The following is a 7865-nucleotide window of genomic DNA, read 5'->3' as shown; positions in this document are numbered from 1 at the left end:
GATATATTTCTTCTATTACTGAAAATTCTAGTAAATCTAAATTCTCCATATTTTTATTTTTAATTATATTTAATTCATGTGTGCATGTACGTGTGTGTGTGTGTGTGTGTGTGTGTGTGTGTGTGTGTGTGTGTGTGTGTAATTCAGAGGACAACTTGTTGTAGCTGGTTATTTATGGTCCTAGGAACTGAGCTACGTTGTCACACTTGGTAACAAGCACCATTACCCAACAAAACATCTAGCCTGCCTTTTCCATGTTTTTGATACACTTTTTATAAAAAAAGCATTTTATTATGACATAGATAATTTTTATTTTATTAACTATACCTCTTTCCCCCACAGACAAGCCTCCCCAGTTATCTACAATCCCAGCCATAATGGTGCATGTGTTATAGCTGATGCACTTATCTTTACCATTATCACTATCATCATAATGCATATATCATTATCAAAAAGCACAGTTTAGAGTCCACTCTTAACGTTGGGCAATATGAATTTTGACAAATATATAATGATATGTGTATATCACTAGAATACCAGACAAATTTTCATGGTCCTAGAAAGATTCTTTACTACATACAGCTTTCTCTACTGCTGAATCTGGCAACCCAAACCCAAAGGCTTTCCAGAATGGTGCCACATGTCATGAGCCCCTTTTTCTCTCAGAAAACCCCATCCCTAAGTCCTGAATATTTTAGAGTCCAAATTACCACAAGCATCCATTTGTTCAGCAAATACTGATGTTGTATGCTTCACTACATGTTTTAAAATTAGAACCTTAGGCACTGTCTCTGATCTCCAGGGACAATTGATTCTGGATCCAATCAGTTGGTCAGACAAAGCTGTCGCTCATAGCGATGCCATAGTTTTGATATGATCTAAGTGTTCTTCCCCAAGAGTCCTCAGATGATTCAAGAAGTAGTGGGGCTGTCTAAGAAGAGACAGGGCCTAATGGAAAGTGGTTGGATTGGTGGGGATGCTGTCTTTGGAAGGGATTAACGTACTTCTGGGATCCTCGGTTAGATACTTAAAGAATGAGTTCTTGTAAGAGTGACTCTAACTCCTGAATCTCTCAGGTTCTTTCGTTACCCTGTGATTTCTTCTTGTAATGTTTACACTGACCTTGAGTTTAGGAAATTATTAACCAAGGAGGACTTCCTCCTCTCCTTCCCTCTTCCTCTCCCCTTCCTGTCCACACTTCCTCTTTTTTCTTCTCTGTTTTTCATTGGAGATCAGAGGCAGGGCCTCATATATTAAACTCTTTTTTACCTTTTAAGAAGATCTGCAGTTTTCATGTATTTGGTTATAATGATGGAAAATGCAGTAAGAAAGAACATCAGGTACATAGTTTTAATCGTGTCTCAGGTAAGAAAGGAAAATGGTGAGATACTGATATTTTGGAGCATAATTTAAGGCAAATTTTTATTTGAAATGGAATGTCATTTTATTGCCTAAGCATGTCTCAAATTCCTAGACGCTAGTGAAATTTGTCCTCAGTTTCCCAGGTATTATTAGCTAAGACTCTAGAAACAAATTACTATACCAGGCAAGGTGGGCCTTTCGATACTGGTGCAGGTAGAAGGTATTCACTAGGATTGGCTATAGATCATCATATTGCTTATATAGGTGCTATAAGTTAGAACTGGCTGATATAAACATATAAGTTTGCTTGATTGTTTTGAGACAAGGTCTCACTATGTAGCCCTGGCTGACCCAGAACTCAGACATACCCATACCTTTGCCTCCAAAGTACTAAGATTAAAAGTGTTCCCCACAACACCCTGCCTGAAATATGAAGTTTTGAGTTTAGTCTTGGAATATACATCCTATTGAATAATTTATGATTCTTTCAAGAAAAATCTCACTATTTGACATTCATAAGTCAAGATGATTAGTACAGCTTTTGTGCTTCTCCTTGGAAAAATCAGTAATATTCCTGGACAACTATGCCTCAAATTTTATTCAGGCACACCCTTGCTATTCAGGTTCTCCACTTAGGCTCCAAAGAATAGAAATTTCTCAGCCATCCTTGTATCATAAATGTGGATGATCTTTTGTTGCAACTGAGTTGATTTCTAATATTATCCCACAATTTAATTTTTTTAACCTCAAAGAGACTAAAAGGTTTCCAAAGAAATGCTTAACTACCAACATAAGGTGTGAGGTTGTGTGATTTTTATCCTGTTTGTTCAGACTGCTATATCATAAACTGGTAGGTTAGTAACAACAGGAATTTATTTATAAGGCTGAGAAGTCCAGGGTCAGGGCAGAGTCAACACGTGATGAGGGCCCGGCTTCTGCTTCCCTCATGGAAGATGCCTTATGGTAATGCATCACGTGGTGGGAGGGACAAGAGGCTGCCCTTGTGTCACTGAGTACTTACCTCATTTGTGTGGGCCTTTTCCCCTTGTCATCTCCTCCGAAGCCCCATCTCCTGGGTGCTTAGGGTGGTCATGTGCAGCGGTGGTCATGCTGGCACAGAACTATCATTAAGTTGTGATGTGTTCACAGGGGATACACGATTTAGTTAACAGATTATAGGCTTCCAGACCAGTGACGCATCTGGAACACAAGAGGCATTTTCTTTAATCTTTTATAATAGGCCCCCAGACCATCGTAGGTCCCCAGTCCTGGGCACCACTGACACCATGAAAGAAGTACCCTTGAGGCCTTGGGACCCACCATGGCAGCAACACTTGCCAAAACAAACACACAAAAAATCTAACCTATGGAAGGTCACAGTTCTAGGAAAGTCTCTAAATACTACCTTTACTTTTTAGCTTCTATAGTCCTGCTTCTGGCTAACTGTTCTTGCTAACTGAAATAAGTCATCCAGAACGTGTGCTTAAAAGCCCACCCTCAAGCCGGGCAGTGGTGGCGCATGCCTTTAATCCCAGCACTTGGGAGGCAGAGGCAGGCGGATTTCTGAGTTCGAGGCCAGCCTGGTCTACAGAGTGAGTACCAGGACAGCCAGGGCTACACAGAGAAACCCTGTCTCAGGAAAAAAACAAAAGTCAAAAACCAAAAACCAAATCAACCAACCAACCAAACAAAAGCCCACCCTGAGAAAGGCTTGGGGCTACATTAAGGTCCAGAACACTCCGGGTAGTTGCCAGCCTGCTAATAAGGACATTCTATTGGATTAAACCTGTGTCCATGTAGTCTTCTCTGGTGGAAACACTCAGTTTCTAACACTTCTGAGATGATGTCTTTGGTGTCTGTTCAAGGTAGCTGTGGTGTTTTGAATAAGAGAGGCCCAGGGCTTGGTCAGCAGGGAGTAAGTAGCACTACTTGAGAAGAACTGGGAGGGGCCTTGTTGGAGTAAGTGTGCCACTGGGGGTGTGGGCTTTGAGGTTTCAAAAGCCAAAGCCAAGCCTAGTCTCTCACTCTCTTCCTGCTTCCTGTGGATTCAGATGTAGGACTCTCTCAGGTAGTTCTCCAGCACCACGAAGATAAACTTCTGAAAACTGTAATCAAGCCCCGGCTAAATGCTTTCTTCTACGAGAGTCGCGGTGTTATGATGTCTCCTCACAGCAACAGAACACTGACTCAAACGGCAGCTATCCCTTAATCTGATCTTCAGTACCAAGCCTGTGTTTTAAAAACTAAACATGAGCAGGCCTTTTATGAATTAAAGAGCCCTCACCAGCCTTCCCCTAGCTAAAGGAACAGCTTAAGCGCTGGAGACTTTTGCAATTAGTTTGGGGGTGTTCCCTTCCAATCTGATAATCCCTCTTGCTCAGTCCGTGGCTGTCACTGAATGTACCACCCTTTTAAGGAAAGAAACTTTACTCTTATGGAACTCTACTATGGCTTTTGCTACATGTTTCTACCCATTACAGTAATACTTTAAGTCCTGCTAATTTTTTTCTCATTATCCCAACAAGAATATCATGACATCTATTAAATCAACTATGTTCTGACCAGAATTATTAAAAAAAAAAACAAACAAACTTTCAGAAAATGGAAACTTAGCTCAGTTGCTTGATAAGTCATATTTTAAAATAAAACAAATCATTGGATAAAAAATAAGCACCTGCCCGTGACCCTGTACACACAATCCTGAAATAAAAACCTTTGCCAGGAGGTAAAAACTGCCTGAAGTGTGGGACTGAGCTTGTTAACTTGATAACAAGATTGATTTCACAGAGAGAGTAGGCATGTCTGGGGGTGAGGGGCTGAGGGGCGGGGTAGTCAGTGAGGCTGAAGTGCTCTGAGACAAGGTTTTTTCCCTTAGGAGGAGCCAATCCAGAATGGTCAGGAGTCAGGCATAGTTTTGAAAACCCAGGACTCAGGAACTCAAAGCAAGAGGATTTGGAGTCCAAGTTCAGTCTGAGCTACAGAACAAAACTCTAACTCCCAGAAAAAAGCAAGCTGGCCTGGGGTATGGTGCCCTGTAAAAAAAGAGAGAATTTAATGGTATGGCTCATTCATCATCAGTGCTGCATCTTTAGGGTGTAGAGTGTTGGGTTTGATTTTTTTTTTTAATGTCAGTTTACGAATTCTGAATATTCTGACTTTCCTATAGAGAGAGCTGTTATAAAAGCAGTACAGGGACGGACACAAGTGCATACATGTATACACGTTTTTAAAGTAGAAATGTACACAAAATGCTAAAGAAAAAAATGTTTCTGTATTTAGCAAAGGTCCCAGCAGCACTCATGATACCTCAAAAAAATAAAAATAAAAGATATAAAAGCCTATCAGCCTATCAAGCTAGGTGTGATGGTGCACACTTTTAATCCTAACACTTGGGAAGTAGGGGCTGTCAGCTTGGGCTACTCAACGAGAACCTACCCTAGAAACAAACAATCAAATAAAGCAAGGCAGGCAGCCTATTGGGAGAGTTTCAAAGCATCTGCTACTGTGTTCTCAGTCGGGTAACAAAAACTTAAGCAAGAAAATGCAAATAGAGAAGCAACCTTCTGACATAGGAAGCTCAGAGGTAATGGGAGGCCCCTGTGGAGGCAATGGTCAGTCCTGAAGTAGGGAAGCAGACTGTTCACAGATATGGAATAGTTTTAGAAGCAAGGGTGCCCTTAAAGTAAGCTTTAAGAAGATGAGGGTGAGTGAGATGGGAAAGCTGAGCGGAGAGCTTTCCAAGCACAGCAAGCAAAGACAGGCCAAGCAAAGTTTATTAAACAACTACCTGTCCAGAGTCCTGCAAAGGTGACCTGTGTCTGGAGCAGTCAGGGAACAATAGGAGACAACGAGTTCACTGGGGAATGTGTGTGGACCTTGCTCCTTGCCTCAGGAAGGCATTTCCTGAAAGCATCTTTCTTCCTTCCTTCCCATTTTTCTTCCTTCCTTCTTTCCTTCCTTCATTTCTTCCTTTTCTCCTTCGTTTGTTTGTTTGTCCTTTCTTCCCTTTCTTTTTTCTCTCATTTTTCCTTTTCTCTTGCTTTTCTTCATTTCTTCCTTCCTTTCTTCTTTTCTTTTCTTCCTTTCTTTTCTTTCTTTCCATTTTGTTTTTTTTTGAGACAGATTCTCTCTGCATAAGCTTGGGAATCTTGGAACTTGCTATATAGATCAGCCTGATTTTAAACTCACCTGCCTCTGCCAAAATCATAATTCTTGAAGGCTAAATAGAATGTTTTATCTGATAAATTTCCTGTACTATTATAAATATAAATGGACTCTGGCAACCTTACTTTTTTAGATTACCCTAATACTTAGCTCTGAGAATAGAATTATGCCTATCTTCTATTACATTAAAATGTAATATAGGTCTTTATAATATAGGTCTTGCGAATTTTAAAAACATGTTGAATAAACATGAATTCATATGTATAAGTCTATTACTAAACAGATGTTATTCAAGTAAAAGTAGGTATGCTCTGATACTTAGAATATACAAAAGTTGTCTGAAATCTTATGCTTGAATACCAGCATAATATTTGTGCATGTATCTATATGCACAAACATATCTATTTTTTTTCCAGTACAGATGACACAATCTGGAGCCTTGTGCATCCTAGGCAAGCAGTCTACTATTGAGCTAAACCCCAGGCCCCGTTATCTATTTTTCTAACATCTAACCAAGATTATATGCTGTTATCTGATGGTTTTGTAATTATTGTATAGCATTAATGTTAGCAAATATTTTAAATGAAGGTAAATATTGTAATAAACTAGGTGGACCACATTTTAATGCCTGCACACAGCATATAATTATGTAGATAATAATATAACATTAGTGTGAATATTTTCAGAATATAAGCAAAAGAGAAGCTATTAACAAGAAGAATATGTCCTACACTTGTTTTTTTCATTCTGGACGTCAGCTCTGTGGGTAAAATGAAATCATGCCTCACTGCCATCACTTATGGTGTAGGTAAGGAAATCATTTCCCAAGTGCACTGCCCGTTCCCTAGACTTTAGAGGGAAATGCAATCGCAGAAGTGTTTTTTAATGAGAAAAGGCAGGGGTTGGACCACGGTTTTAGATCACTTAATATGCTGATCACTTTACATACAGTAAAAGATAATCATGCAATCTTGGCCAAATGAGTCAACCTCTATGCGTATCAGTTTCTGCATCTGTTAAATGGGTATAATAACAAGCACTTCGGAGATTGTTGTGATGGTTAGAATCTACTCCTTGGGGATGAGCAGAGTCTAGTGCACGGTAAGTGCCCAGGATATTTTTGCTCCTGGTTTTGGCTGGTCAGTAGCACAGCAGCTTTGAATCTAGGACAGGAGTCTCTACAAATATGATATGCGACTTTAAACAGCTATTTTTTTTTTTTTGTGCGTGTAACATTGTAATTCTGTCTCTGCATCCAGAAACGGAAAGCAATATGAAATATTTGTAAATACGTGGGCAAGACTTGAAAATGAAATAAATGCTAATTAATGTATCATATTGAAACCTCTGGTTCTGTTTATGGTTCTGAAGATAAGACTAGTTACTGTTTTGTATTTACGGTGTTCCTTCCAGTCAGGCATTCACAAGACCTTTCCAAGGTGAGTAAGCACACAGCCTTGAATGTTGTCAGGGTTATGAACTCTGGAGACAGTGACGGGAGGGACTGGTAGTCGAGAAATCCACAACAACCACAGCTCCTTAGCGGTCAATGATGAGTCTTTAGTGACCCTTGGCAGCTGTAAGAGTAAGAGGTGAGTAGACCAGTCCTCCAGGGCGGGCTGATGAGGCAGGTCTCTAGGCTGCTTGAAAGCCGGCAGCCTCTCTTTTCCTTCTCAGTGCCCAGCTATACCGAGGTTCCGGTTCGGTCCACTGTGGAGTAAGTTAGCAACAAAACAAGGAAGTTGTGCTTCAGCAGGGTGGTTGGGTTAAGGCTCCTTGCTTTGACTCCCATTTCTTAAGCCGTGAGATTAATCATTATAACTAGCTCATTCCAATGCTAATTTAAGAGTTTGTAAACGAATTCTGACTTTGGAGTTTCCTAGCAACGTAAGGGGAATAACCCCCGGGGTCTTAGTAAAGATGACAAAAAATAGTATTCTACCTCATTAATTAGACTAACAGCTTAACCATCCATTCTTCAAGGCTCAGTTAATGTTTCACTAGTTGTGTGCTTCAGCTGGGGGTTGGGGGGGACAGGGGGCGGGGTAAAGTGTGTAGCTGAATCTCACTGTAATTAAAAAAACATAATAGTAACTCTTAAGATACCGGTGCATATTATTTCATAAACAACATCTGTTCCTTCCTTCTCATCATTAAAATTCAAAAACTGTAGTACAGCACACAGGCTGTATACATGGGCTCGTAAGTCGGCCACGACACAGGTACATTTACCTTGGTTTCTCTGTCTGTGAAATGGTTAAAAATGATACCTTCTGAGTAGTACTCCATTGTGTAGATGTACCACAATTTCTGTATCCACTCCTCTGTTGAGGGACATC

This window comes from Mastomys coucha, unplaced genomic scaffold (assembly GCF_008632895.1).
Source record: "Mastomys coucha isolate ucsf_1 unplaced genomic scaffold, UCSF_Mcou_1 pScaffold13, whole genome shotgun sequence".
Taxonomy (NCBI): domain Eukaryota; kingdom Metazoa; phylum Chordata; class Mammalia; order Rodentia; family Muridae; genus Mastomys; species Mastomys coucha.
This window is presented reverse-complemented; position numbering follows the sequence as displayed.